This window comes from Mobula birostris, chromosome 9 (assembly GCF_030028105.1).
Source record: "Mobula birostris isolate sMobBir1 chromosome 9, sMobBir1.hap1, whole genome shotgun sequence".
Lineage (NCBI taxonomy): Eukaryota > Metazoa > Chordata > Chondrichthyes > Myliobatiformes > Myliobatidae > Mobula > Mobula birostris.
In genome coordinates this window covers 127,119,656-127,134,721 of record NC_092378.1, presented here as the reverse complement: position 1 = coordinate 127,134,721, position 15,066 = coordinate 127,119,656, and the positions used below count along the sequence as shown (strand labels likewise).

Below are 15,066 nucleotides of genomic sequence, written 5' to 3'. Positions count from 1 at the left end.
CCTTTCTGTTAATCAACTTTCCAGCTCTTAGCTCTATCCCTCCCCCTCCTGACCATTTCTGATCTCCCTCTCCCCCTCCCAGGGTCTCAGCCTGAAGTGTCGACTCTGCTTCTTCCTGTGGATGCTGTCTGGCCTGCTGCGTTCCACCAGCATTTTGTGTGCGTTGCTTGAATTTCCAGCATCTGCAGATGCTCTCGTGTTTGCTTTGATCATGTTGGCCGCTTTCCCAAACCGCTGGAATTGTAGAGAGGTGTAGTCATGGCCGGGAGGCTGATGTTTTCAGTCGACTGGGTTGCATTCACAACGCTGTACAATTTCGAGTGTCCTTGGGTTGAGCAGCTGCCATACCAACTGCAATGCACCCAGAAAGGATGCTTTCTATGGTGCTTCTGCAATAATTGGTGAGGGTCATTGGAGACATTTTATTAGTGTTCTGAGGAAGTAGAAGCAAAGGTGTGCTGTCTTGTCTGTTCATAAATATTGTGAGAATGCCTACCTTCTCCATCCTTTTAGGAGGGCTGTTTCACTTTCCAAGCACTCTCAGAATCTTTAGATCCCCTCCAAGCTATTTGTCCCTCACCCTAAGACCCAGGCCTCAATAACTTCCTATGAAATTGGATCCTCAATTTCCTCACTTACAGACCCAGTCAGTTCAGATTGGCAACAGCATCGCCTCCACAATCACCATGAGCACTGGTGCCACACAAGGCTGTGTGCTTGGCCCCCTGCGCTCCTCACCTTGTACTGTCTGGACGCTAAGTACAACAGCACCGCTATATTTAATTTTACTAACAACACCACTGTTGTTAGCCAAATCAAAGGTGGTGACGAATCAGCATATAGGAGGTGATTGAAAATCTGGCTGAATGGTGCCACAACAACAGCCTCTCACTCAAGGTCAGCAAGACCAAACAGTTGATTATTGACTACAGGAAGAAGAAGCTGGAGGTCCTTGAGCCAGTTCTTGTGAGGGAACTAGAAGCCGAGAGGGTCAGTAACTCTAAATTCCTTGGTGTTATTATTTATTCTCTGATCTGACAGGAGGCTCAGAGACCTCAGCCTTGACCCTGACTTGTGCAGCTGGAGCCTGAACTTCCTGTCAGATCGCCGGCAGGTGGTAAAAGTGGGCTCCCTCACCTCCACCCCTCTGACTGTCAACACAGGAGCCCCTCAGGGCTGTGTACTAAATCTCCTCCTTTACTCCCTGTATACCCATGTCTGTGTCGCTACCCACAGCTCTAATCTGCTAATTAAATTTGCTGACAACACTACATTGTTTGGCCTAATCTCAAACAATAATGAGGTGGCCTACAGGGAAGAAGTTACCTCTCTGACACAGTGGTGTCAAGAAAACAACCTCTTCCTCAATGTCGCAAAAACAAAGGAGCTCTACTTTCTGAGAAGTTTGCACAGATTTGGTAGGTCATCAAAAACATTAACAAACTTCTACAGAGGCACAATGGAGAGTGTCTTGACTGGGTTACATCACTGCCTGATATGGAAACACCATTGCCCAAGAACAGTAAAGCCTATAAAATGTGGTGGATACAGGCCAGTCCATCACAGGAAAAGCCCTCCCCACCAATGAGCACATCTACAAGGAGTGCTGCCACGAGAAAGCAGCATTCACCACCAGAACTCCATCATCCGGGCCATGCTCGCTTCTCACTGCTGCCATAGGGAAGGAGGTATATGAGCCTTAGGCCCCACATCACCAGGTTGAGGAACAATTATTACCATCCACCTATCAGACTCCTGAAGCAATGTGGATAAATTCGCTCACCTCAACATTGAACTGACCACTGAACTCAACCCATGGACTCAATTGGAAGACTCTACAACTCGTGTTCTCAGTATTATTTATTTATGTATATATTATTAATTTTTTTCTAATTGCACAGTTTGTCTTGATTTGCATTTTGGTTGCTTGTCAGCCTTTGTAGTTTTTTTTCATTGATTGTGTTGTATGTCTTTGTTCTACAGTGAATGGCTGCAAGAAAATGAATCTTGGAGTAGTATATGGTGCCATATGTACTTTGATAATAAGTTTATTTGGATCTCTGAATTTAAACCATTGCCAATTGATTTTATATAACTCCACTACAGGGAATGGTTTCATGCTGTGTTTAACCAATTGCCTCCCCTGCATGTTGCTGCCTGTTTCTCATGACTCTTGACAGCACCAAGGCCCAAACATCTATCATTGACTACTTCTTCTATTACCAAAGATTGATTTCCAAAACTTCATGGCCCTTTGAAAGAAGAAATTCTTACTTTAACCCATCTCCAGTGAGTAACTCCATATTCTAAAACTCTGTCCTACTTCTAGATTCTGTCGTGAGGGAAAATATTCTCTCAATGCCCATTCTGCTAAGCCCCCACAGAATCTATGTTTCCAACAAGGACACACTTACACTACATGGTTTGTGGCAAAGCCCCTGCTCTAGTAAGTTGCAGCAGGACTATTGGGAAAGGTGAAGGCATTTAGGAAGGAAAGGGTTACTGATAGCATGGGTGTGATGCAACATACACACACAAAATGCTGAAGGAACTCAGCAGGCCAAGCAGCATCTATGGAAAAGAGTACAGTTGACAATTCAGGCTGAGAGAATGGGCTTGGGCCAGAAACATCAACTGTTTACTCTTTTCCATAGATACTGCCTCACCTGCCTTATTTTGTGTGTGTTGTTTGGATTTCCAGCATCTGCAGGTTTTCTTGTGCATGAGTATGATGTTGGCTAAGTAACAAACAGCAGGTGATGGGGATAAGTGGTTGGTTTCCAGACTGAGAGAAGATGAATTGGTGTTAGAACCATAGCTTTTGCTGCTCCATATTAATTACCCAGACCTGGAAATGTACGCCATAATTTCTGAATGTACAGATCACAGAAAATTTGGCAGTATTGTGAAGAGGAAAGTGATAGATTGTGACAGGATGTTAACAGGCTGGCAGATGAAGTTTAATGTGAAAAGTGAAGTGATACAATAAAGAAAAAAGGATACTGTTCTCAAAGGGGTGCAGAAAAAGATGGACTGAGCAGTTTGTGTATACATATTATGGGGTATGTCTTATTAATTTTATAGTAGTTAATAATACTTGAACAATTTTAGGCTTTGTTAATAAAGACTGAGTGCAAAAGTAGGGAATCTATCCTTAATTTTATACTGCTCCAGCCCCAACAGGAGTTAGATGTAAATTTCTGGTTGCCACATTATGGTGGGTTGTGAAGACATTAGAGAAGTACTAAGGAAATTAACAAGAAAAGTTCCTAGGATGAAAGGCCACAGTTACACAGGATTACACAGGATTCTTTGAGGAATCAGAGAAATTTGGCATTATTGAAAATGTTCAGAGATCTAGACAGAGTGAAAAGTGGCAGGCTGTTTCCTTTGGTGTACCAGTCAAGAGCTAAAGATCACAGGTATAAAATAAAGGGCAGGCTATTCAAGATCTACTTGTGGAAAAACACTTTTTGTGCAAGTTATGGATGAAATCTGGTTTGCACTGCCTACAGATGTGGTAGAAATAGGTTCTACTGTCAAGTTTCAGAGGGAACTGAATAATTACATAGTGGAGAAAAAATGCACGGTTACAATTACAGGGCTGTTGGTGAACTCCTAAGTTTCTCTTGCAGAAGATTGGCATAAAAGCATAAGAAAAAGGAGCAGAAGTAGGCCATCTAGCCCTTTGAGTCTGCTCCACCATTCAATAAGATCATGGCTAATCTGGCCATGGACTCATCTCCACCTACCTGCCTTTTCCCCATAACTCTTAATTCTCCTACTATGTATGGACATGATGGGCTAAATAGCTTCCTCTCTGATGTCACCATTCTAATAATTCTATAAAAGTCTATGTCATTGAATTAACTAGAAAGGGGTATCAAAAGCTAACAGTTCAAGTACAATCATGCTGTTCGAGAACATATTGCTAGGATATTTTAATAGTTAATATATGTTCACAGCCCAGCCAGATTATCCTGGAGACTCCAGTAATTAAATATTAGTCTTTTGGAAGCTGCTTCATACTCAACAGAAACATATTATTGAGGTAAAAGTAATGGACAATTTAACTTTTAGTTAATTATTAATTACAAATATATTGATTGGTGAAAATGGCAGATTACTTGTCAGATGAAACAAATCAGTAGAATTACTTGCAAGCTTTTCCACGCAAAGAATGGTGACTATATGGGAGGAGCTGCCAGAGGAAGCGGTTTCAGCAACTGCGATTACATCAGTTGATTTGAATGGTTATATGGATAGGAAAGTTTTAGAGGGATATGAGTTAAAGATAGACGAGGAAGATTAGCTCAGTTAGCCATTATGGTTGGCATGGACAAGTTTGGCCAATGGGCCTTTTTCTATACTGAATTGCTCTATGTCTCTGACTTATTAAGCTGCAATATTGATGATGTTTTTCTACTGAGCCAAGAGAAGAGTTGGTTGGGTGCTTGGCCTTGATCCTAGAAATGCAGATTGTCTGACAGATAAACTTACAATATAAATAGAAATAGAGCATTCAGCGGAATTGGAAACTTTTAGCAGGACACAGATTAAAACTGCCAGGCAATGTCACTGTCAGCTGGTGGCCAATTAGCTGAGGTTACCAACCCTCCAGCTACTGAGAGAATTTCACCCCCTATTTCATTAGAATCCTTAGAGCTTATTAAACTCTAATAAATCTCCATTTAACCTTATGAAAATATAAGTTATAAGGAAATGGGAAATATCATATGGCCCATCCAGTTGACCTGATACAATTGTGATACCTTGTGCATTACAATATAGACAAAGTACAGTCCAACTGAAAGTTGAAGTTTATTCTTGTTGCTGGTGTAACTACACAGGGTATAAATGCCATGAAATTTAGCTTTTTGCAACACCAACACAGTACATTACAAGATAAGGACAAACATAAGTTAATATAAACTTAAATTAACATAAGTTATACATAATTTACACTTACGCAAAATAAAAGACAAAATAAATTTAACAACACTAGTGCAAGATCGAGAGAGATAAGAAAAACAATTCTAATGTAGTGTTAAGGATTATCAGGCTGGTTCAAGAACTTGATGGCAGTAGGGAAGAAGTTTTTGTTGAACCTTGTGGTGGGGGTCTTCAAACACCTGTACCCTCCATGCCTGATGGCAGCATCTAGAAGAGGGCGTGGCCAAGGTGGTCTCTGATGATAGATGCTGCCTTCCTGAGACATTGCCCCTTGTAGATGTCAAGTATGGGGAGAGTTGTACCCTCAACGGAACTGAAAGAATCCACCAAAGTCAAAGTAAATTTATTATTAAAGCATGTATATGTAACCGTATACTACCTTGAGGTTCATGTTTCTTGCAGGCATTTCCAGGAAAATAAAATACAATACAATCCACAAAAACCCATACACAAATAAAGACTGATGAACAACCAATATGAAAAAGAAGAGAAATCGTACAAATAACAATAAACAAAAATACTGAGAATATGAGTTGTAGTCCTTGAAAGTGAGCCTATAGGTCACAGTGACAGTTCAGTGTTGAGGTGAGTGAAGTTATCCACGCTGCTTCAGAAGCCTGATGGTTGTAGGGTAATAACTGTTCCTGAAGCTGGTGATGTGGGATCTAAGGTGCCTGATGATAGAAGTGAGAAGGGAGCATACCACTCTCTGTAGCCTCTTGTGTTCCTGTGCATTGGAGTTTCCATACGAGGCTGTCAAGCAATCAGTCAAAATGCTTTCTACTATACATCCGTAGAATTTTGTCAAGTTTCTTCGATGACATGCCAAATCTCCATAAAATTTTAAGGTGAGACCCTGTTGTTCCTTCATCTTGGTTGCATCTAGGTACTTGTCCCTCTGAGATGTTGACTACCAGGAACTTGAATATGGTTACTGTTTCCGCTGCAGACACCTCAATCGGGACTAGTGTATGTTCACCTGACTTCCGCTTCCTAGAGTCCACTACCAGTTCCTTGGTCTTGCTGACATTGAGTGTAAGTTTGTTATTAGGACACCACTCACCCAGATGACCTATCTCAAGTTTCTATCACAAGCATGGGATCTCTGTGAGAAAAAAATTTAAAAACCCAAGCCACTGTGTGTAATTTATTGTTATTCTTCTATGCAATTATCAACAACCAAAATTATTACTAAAATGTTTGCTGGGTCTAAATACCCTGCAGAATCTCTGTTTTGTTGGGCATGACATGTATCCAACCAGAAGGTTTATTCTTATTTGAAGAAATTCAGAACACCACTCTGCATCACTAAAAAGGATAATGTTTTCCAGCCTTTGGAAGAAGCAACTGCTGAGATGTCTAACCTAAATCAGATCTTACTGAACTTAGTATTGTGGCTCCTGCTCCTCTCTAATCTACCTAATCTGGCATGAGTTTTAAATACTTAACAAAAGAACAAACTCTGTGCTGAGCTCCACTCTCAAAGTCAGCAACAAACCTAATAAAATAGTTCAAATTTTCTTGGGTAAAGAAGTGCTGGAAACGTTCAACAGCATCTGTGGAAAAAGGAACAGTTTTCCAGGTCTGGGACTCCTCAACCGAAACTAACTTGAAATGTTAACAGTTTCACATTCTGTGGGTTTTACCTGACCTGCAAAGTGTTTCCAACATTTTCTGTTTTATGTTTTGGATTTCCAACATATGCAACACACACAAAATGCTGGAGGAACTCAGCAGGTCAGGCAGCATCTATAAAGGGGAATGAACAATCTACATCTCAGTCCGAAATGTCAACCCTTTATTTCCTACATTATTGCTGCCTGGCCTGCTGAGTACATTCAGTCAGAGACTCATTCCACCAAGATGCAGCACAGAGCGTCATAAGGGAGTCATTCCTGCCTGTGGCCATCAAACTTCACAACTCCTCCTCAGACACCCTGAGCCAATAGGCTGGTCCTGGACTTATTTCCTGGCATAATTTACATATTACTATTTAACTATTTAAGGTTTTATTACTATTTAATTATTTATGGGGCAACTGTAACAAAAACCAATATCCCCTGGGATCAATGATGACTACTATAACTACTATACTATGAGTTCCTCCAGCAATTTGTATGCATTGCTCCAGACTTACAGCAGAAGCTCTTGAGTTCCAACATATTCAGTTCTTTTTTTCCAAAATTGTAACATTAACATAGTGCTCCCCTGTGGAAATCATTATGTATTACAATTAGAAGTAATAATAAAGCACTTTTTTGTTCAATTGATTGACAGCATGTGCATCAAGGAGAACAATTCCAGATTATTCCTTCACTTAACTGATTTCTTTTGTCACTGATACCCATTCCACTAAATCTCCTTTCCATCTTCTCCAGGATCTAGACATCTTTCCCAAAGTATGATATTCACAACTGGACACAAAAATGTAGTAGAAATCTAAAATTATCCTCTCTGTTTTTGAAAAATAAAAGGCAACTTTCTCAGCAATGCAAATCACCCCACGCCACCCCCTCTTAACTCTTTGTTAACAATAATAAATAGCAGGTCTTATTTATTTATGCAACAGTATTTCTTGCTTTTTTTTTACAGCTCTCAACAACTCAATATTATACAGAGATGAAGAGATTCTTACAGGGTGACTGATTAGTTCTGGGCATCAAGGTTTCTATATAAACATGGTGTGTCCCCTATCATACAGAAACATGGCAATGTTATAACTTGTCCTTTCCAACGCCAATGCTGCCAACTGATTACAATAAGTAGAACTGCTGGATACAGTGCCCTAACCAATTTGTTGCTAGACTGTAGAACTTCCTGAAGAAACCATGATCCTGCTAACTCCACTTTTGTCAAAAATTACAAGCAAATTTCCATAGGGTTCTTTTCTTCTTTGCTAGAACTTTAGTGCAACCTTAGAAAAATGGCACAAAGTACTATAACTGTGTTATGTATCATGGTTATTACTATTTGTATTATATTCCCACAACTGCCCTCTTCCATATCTGATCTCCACAACTACATTATGTGCTTGTCTGATTCTCAAATTCCATCTATGTTTAGTCTGCCTTTTTTTAAATTAAACTCTCAATCATCTCCAAATGTAAAGTTGCTCTCTTACCCTAATTTCCAGGTTATTTCCTCACAATATTACCCACAATGTCCCTAATAATAACACTCTTGCCTTATTATAACCTCTTTACTTCTTCTGATGATCTGTGATAAACTTATAATCAGAATCAGGTTTATTATTTCTGATATACATTCAGTGACCACTTTATTAGGTACCTCCTGTGCCTATTAAAGTGGCCACTGAGGGTATGTTCATGATCTTCTGCTGCTGTCATCCATCCAACTCAAGGTTTAATGTGTTCTGTGTTCAGAGATGCTTTTCTGCACACCACTGTTGTTACACATGGTTACTTGAGTTACTGTCACCCTCCTGTCAGCTTGAGCCAGTCTGGCCATTCTTCTCTGACCTCTCTAATTAACAAGGCAATTTTTGCCCACAGAACTGTCACTTTCTGAATGTTTTTTTGTCTTTCACATCATTCTATGTAAACCCTAAAGACTGTTGTGCATGAAAATCCCAAGAGAACAGCATCTTCTGAAATATTCAAACCACCCTGTCTGGCAACAACAATCATTCTATGGTCAAATTCACTTAGATCACTTTTCTTCCCCATTTCTGATATTTGGTCTGAACAACAACTGAACCTCTTGACCATGACTGCATGCTTTTATGCAATGAGTTGCTGTCACATGATTGGCTGATTAGATATTTGCATTAATGTGCAGGTATACAGGTGTACCTACTTAAGTTGCCACTGAGTGTATGTCAAGAAACTTGTTTTCATGGCAGCAGTACAGTGCAAGACATAAAACATTGCTATAAGTTACAATAAAAAGTAAAATAAATAAATAAAGAGGAATAATGGGGTAGTGTTCATAGACTGTTCAAAAATCTGATGGAAAAATGGAAGATGCTGTTCCTAAACTGTTAACTGTGGTAGTAATGTGAAGTAGACCTCACCCAATCTATTCTTTCTGGACATGTGCACTGCCTATAGTGCAAAAAGCCAGTGATTGGGTACAAATGCAGACAGAAGAAAGAGTTAAGTTGTACCACCGAGGCAAAATTCAAAAGGGCAAAGAATACAGGACTGAAGGTGCTGTATTTAAATGCACATAGCATTCGGAATAAGGTGGACAAACTCATGGCGCAATTAGAGATTGCTTGGTATGACATGTGGGCATCACTGCGTTGTGACTGAAGAAGGCCATAGTTGGGAGCTTAACATTAAAGGATACATTTTGTATCAAAAGGACAGACAGAAAGGCATAGGTGGTGGTGTGAGTCTGCTGGCAAAAGATGGAATTACATCTTTAGAAAGAGGGGACATAGGGTCAGAGAATGTTGAAACTTCATGGGTAGAGTTAAGAAACTGCAAGGATAATAAAACCATTGTGGGAATCATATATATCCCTCCAAATAGTAGCCAAGATGTGGGGTTGAGATTGCAAAGGGAACTGGAAAAGGCATGTAATAAGGGTAATGAAAAAATGTAATAGGGGACTTCAATATGCAAGGGGATTGGGAAAATTAGGTTGATGTTGGATCGCAAAAAGGGGAATTTGTTAAATCCCTACGAGATAGCTTTTCAGAGCAACTTGTGCTTGAGTCTATTCAGGGAAAGGCTATCTTAACTTGGGTGTTGTGTAATAGCCCAGATCTCATTAGGGAGCTTAACATAAAGGAACCCTTAGGAAGCAGTGATCATAATATGATTGAATTCATACTGCAGTTTGAGAGGGAGAGGCATAACTCACATGTATCAGTATCACAATGGAATAGAAGGAATTACCGAGGCATGAGAGAGGAGCTTGTCGAGGTGAATTGGAGGAGGATAATGGCGGGGATGATGGCTGAAGTTTCTGGGAATAGGTCACAAGGCACAGGATAAAAATAGTCCCACAGAGGAAGAAGTTCTAAAATGGCAGGGGTAAGCAACCATGGCTAACAAGGGAAGTTAAGGACTGCATAAAAACCAAGGTAAGGACATATAAAGTATCAAAAATGAGTGGGAAGTTGGATGATTGGGAAGCTTTTAAAATCCAACAAAAGGCAACTAAAAAAGCTATAAGAAGAGAAAAGGTGAAATATGAGTGCAGACTAGCCAATAATATAAAGCAGGATACCAAAAGTTTTTTCAGTTATATAAAGAGTAAAAGAGAGGAGAGAGTTGATATCGGACCACTGGAAAATGATGCTGGTGAGGTAGTAGTGGGGGACAAAGAAATGGCAAATGAACTTAATGGGTACTTTGCACCTGTCTTCACTGTGGAAGACACTAGCAGTGTGATAGAGGTTCATAAGTGTCAGGGAGCAGGAATGAGTGCCACTGCTATTACAGGGGAAAAAGTTCTAGGCAAACTCAAAGGTCTTAAAGTGGATAAGTCACCTGGGCCAGATGGACTACATCCCAGAGTCCTGAGAGAGGTTGCTGAAGAGTTGGTGGATGCATTGGTTATGATTTTTCAAGAATCATTTGATTCTGGCATGGTCCTGGAGGACTGGAGGATTGCAAATGTCACTCTTTAGGAAGGGAGGAAAGCAAGAGAAAGGAAATTATAGACCAGTTAACCTCACTTCAGTGGTTGGGAAAGTGTTGGAGTCTATTATTAAGGATGAGGTTTCAAGGAACTCGGAGACGAATGATAAAATAAGCCAAAGTCAGCATGGCTTCTGTCAAGGGAAATCTTGCCTGACAATTCTGTTAGTGTTCTTCGATGAAGTAACAAGCAGCATGGACAAAGGAGAGAAACTGGATGTCATTTACTTTGATTTTCAGAGTCATGGAGAAGTACAGCACAGAAACAGGCCCTTTGGCCCATCTGGTCCATGTCAAAACCATTTAAACTGCCAACTCCCATCAAACTGCATTGGGACCATAGCCCTCCATACCCCTACTATCCGTGTAGCTATCCAAACTTTTTGAAATTGAGCTCGCAAGCACCACCTGTGCTGGCAGCTCATTCCACACTCTAATGACTCCCTGAGTGAAGACATTTGTTGAACATAATCAGAAAGCATATGATTCATTCAATAGTGAGATTATATAGTATTGATGTTCAAAGGCACCAAGGTATGCTTGTACTCATTAATAAAGGCCAAATAAACATTTGTAGCAAGCAAATAGAAAGGTAAATGATATGTTAGTCTTTATAACTAGAGGGTTTCAGGAGTAAGGAAGTCCTATTACTCTAGTATAGGGCACTGGTAAGATAGCACCAATGACAATAAAGAGATAAGGGGCCCAGAACTGTTGACAATACTCCAAGTTCAGCCTGACTACTGACTTATAAAGCCTTAGCATTATCTCTTTACTTTTATATTCTATTCCCCTTGAAATAAATGCCAACATTGCATTTGCCTTCTTTACCATAGACTCAACCTGTAAATTAGCCCTCTGGGAGTCCTGCACGAGGACTCCTTAGTCCCACTTCACCTCTGATGTTTGAACCTTCTCCCTATTTAGATAATAGTCCGTACTATTCTTCCTTTTACCAAAATATATTATCATACATTTCCCAACACTGTATTACATCTGCCACTTTTTTTACCCATTCTTCCAATTTGTCTAAGTCCTGCTACAATTGCATTGCTTCCTCAGCACTATCTACCCCTCCACCTATCTTCATATCATCCGCAAACTTTTTTACAAAGCCATCAGTTCCATTATCCAAATTATTGGCAAACAATGTGAAAGCAGTGGTCTCAATACTGATGCCTGAGAAACACCACTAGCCACTGGCAGCCAACTAGAAAAAGCCCCCTTTATTCCCACTCGTTGCCTCTTGCCTGTCATCCATTCCTCTATCCATACCAGCCAGTATCTTTCCTATAACACCATAGGGTTTTATCTTGTTAAGCAGCCTCATGTGTGGCACCTTATCAAATGCCTTCTGAATATTTATTCTTCTTCATAGATGCTGCCTGACTTGCTGAATCCCTCTTGTGTTTTGTGTGCTGTCCCATGATACGTGCATGTGAAATTACTGCCTAACTTTGTCGTAAATATTTATGACAAGAGTTTTCATGAAGTACCAGACAAGATGAGTTGATGGTTGATCTTTTATCCATGGACTGAATGGCTTCATTCTGTATTCTGGCTTTAGTTCTCAAGTCCGCTGTGGATTTCAGGACATTTGGGTACAATAGGTCGGAATAGTAACGCAGGAGAGCAGAGAATGATAGCAACAGTTAGATACTGCAGTTGCGAGGAGGTAATCCCAGAGAGATTCCACGTTTGAAGGAATTCATGGTAAAGAGACGGCAGAGAAGCACAGCTCCATTGCCCTGGAGTAGCCATGTGGCAGGAGCCGACCCGGAAATGTCTCCGTCAGTCACAGCCAATGGGATGCGGGCCTGGTTGCCAGGTGACGTCGGCCTGTTTGAGCTGGGCAGATGGCGGGCGCCAGTCGGTGCGGGAAGCAGGACAGTGGCGGTAGCGTCTCCTCCTTCCCAGGCGCTTACAGCGGGCCGAACTAGGGCAGCCGTCGCTGTCCCTTTGCGGGGCAGCTAACGATCCAGAGCCTGCGCTGCAGTCAAACTGCCGGCTGCGAGAGCAACAGCCGCGCCCCTCTTCTCAGGCCCAGCGTATCAGCCGCCGCATTTTAACGGATACTGGCGACTCTGCGAACCGGTGCAGTTCTTGTCCTGGTGTCGGCTTGATCTGGTAAGTCCGGTGTTCACGCTGTTAATGCTTTTGAATCTATCCTTGTGGGTCCAATTGCAACCTGTTTTCTATTTGCAAGGTTAACTTTTTTGAGGTTTTGTTGATTAAGGCTGCCAGTTATTGTTTGTTGGTCATGTGATTTACTGTCAGTTGTAAATATAACTATCTGCCCAAAAACATGGCTGTTGATATCCGTTTACACTCTCGTCGCTTCATTCTTTGCCATGTACTACTGTTTTCTTAATGTGACATGTTATATTTGTGAAGTTAGGCTTTTCTGTATTTCACACCACATTGGTATGAGCGAGAGGCAGGTGGAGGCCATTGGCCACTTCGTGTCTGCGCTGCCATTCAATAAGATGAAGTATTTAAAATGTACAACGCAGGTAAAACCCTTTGGCCCACCATATTGTGCCAAACTAATTAAATTAGTAACCAAATACCCAACTAAACTAATCCTTTCCGTTGACATGGTGTCCATATGCTTCCATTTCCTGCACCTTCATGTGCTTATCTAACATTCCTGATAATATGTCAGCTGTATTTGCCTCCATCACCATCCCTAGCAGTACATTCCAGATACCCATCACTGTGTGTGTGTGTGTGTGAATTGTGTCCCACATCAGCTTTGAACTTAACCCCTCTTACCTTCACAGGGCCTCTGATATTAGACATTTCAATCTGATAATCTTAGAAACCTCTATCAGATCCCCCCTCAGCCTCTGCCAGTTCATGGAAAACAAATCCAGGTTTGTTTAACCTCTGACAGCATATGTTCTCTCACCCAGTAAGCTTCCTGTGCACCTTTTCCAACACCTCAACCGCCTTCCTGTAATGGCACAACAGAAATGGACACTAAGAGTTTTATGAACTTAACTTCCCGACTCTTGAATTTAATTTGATACAGAGTAAGAATGCCATATGCTGCCTTTACTGTATCAACCTATATAGTAACTTCCAGGCAGATTTGGACTTGGACCCCAAGATCCCTCTGCACATCAACACTGTGAAGTGTCTTGTCATTAACAGGATACTGTCTCTTTACATTTGATCTCACAAAGTGCAGTGCTTCATATCTGGCCAGGTTAAACTTCATCTGCCTATTTCTCCACCCATATCTGCAACTGATCTATATCCGCTGTATTCTTTGGCAGTCGTCTATGTGATCTATAATACCACCACCAATGTTTTGTATTGTCTGCAAACTTACTAACATACTTGTATATGTTTTCATCCAGGTCATTTTTATCACAAGCAGCAGAGGACCCAGTACGGATCCCTGTGGAATACCTCTAGTCACAAATCTTCAGCTAGAATAAGTCCTATCCATCACTACCCTCTTTCTTCTATTAACAAGCCACTTCTGAATCCAAATAGCCAATTTGCGTAGATCCCACACACCTTAATCGTTTGGATGAGCCTTCCATGGGGGGACCTAGTCAAATGCCTCACTATAATCTATGTAGATAACATCAACAGCTCTTCAATCATCGTAATCACCTCTTGAAAAGTTCTTACTAAGTTAGTAAGATGTGGCCTGCTTTCTGCCCCTAATTAGAGCATAATTTTTCAAATGTCCATCAACTTATTCCCTAAAAATCCTCTATGTAACTTCCCTTCCACTCATATGAGGTTCACTGGTCTGTAGCTTCCGGATTTATCTTTATTTTCTTCTTGAAGATTGAACTTCATTAGCTACTTCCCAGTCCTCCAGGACCTCAGCTGTGGTTAAAGAGGCCCTGAAATTATTTGTCAAGGCCCCAGCAATATCGTATTTTGTCTCTCTCAATAACCTGGGTTATATCTTGTCAGGCTTTGCAGACTTACCACCTTAATATTCTTTGAGAGACCCAGCACTACCTTCATATCTCTCTATCCTCCAAGTCCTTGGTAAATACTAATATAAAATATTCATTTAGGACCTCTCACATCCTCTGACTCCAAGCATATATTCCCTCCTTTATCCTTGAGTGTTGCTACCTGCTCTCTATTCGTATCGGATCAGATCCCATTCTGATCTATCTGCCTTTTTGCCTTTGCTTTCCTGCATTGCTTTACCTTGACGAAAACCACACCATTTTTCATATGGACTTCTGGACTCAAAAATTCAATAGACAATAGGTGCAGGAGTAGGCCATTCGGCCCTTCGAGCTAGCACCACCATTCACTGTGATCATGGCTGATCATCCACAATCAGTACCCCGTTCCTGCCTTCTCCCCATATCCCTTAACTCCACTATCTTTAACAGCTCTATCTAACTCTTTCTTGAAAGCATCCAGAGAATTGGCCTCCACTGCCTTCTGAGGCAAAGCATTCTACAGATCCACAACTCTCTGGGTGAAAAAGTTTTTCCTCAACTCCGTTCTAAATGGC

The 15,066-nt window shown here is 41.0% G+C and overlaps 1 protein-coding gene across 2 annotated transcripts in view; it reads left to right on the top strand.

The window, feature by feature from the left end:
* Positions 1-12,403: 12,403 nt before the first annotated feature.
* LOC140203053 (centriolar coiled-coil protein of 110 kDa-like) overlaps positions 12,404-15,066 on the top strand; it is a 62,465-nt gene continuing 59,802 nt past the window's right edge. For both annotated transcript variants that reach the window (XM_072268781.1, XM_072268782.1), the window contains exon 1: positions 12,404-12,692. The gene's annotated coding sequence lies outside the window, so the exon portion shown is untranslated. The remainder of the gene's footprint in view (positions 12,693-15,066) is intronic.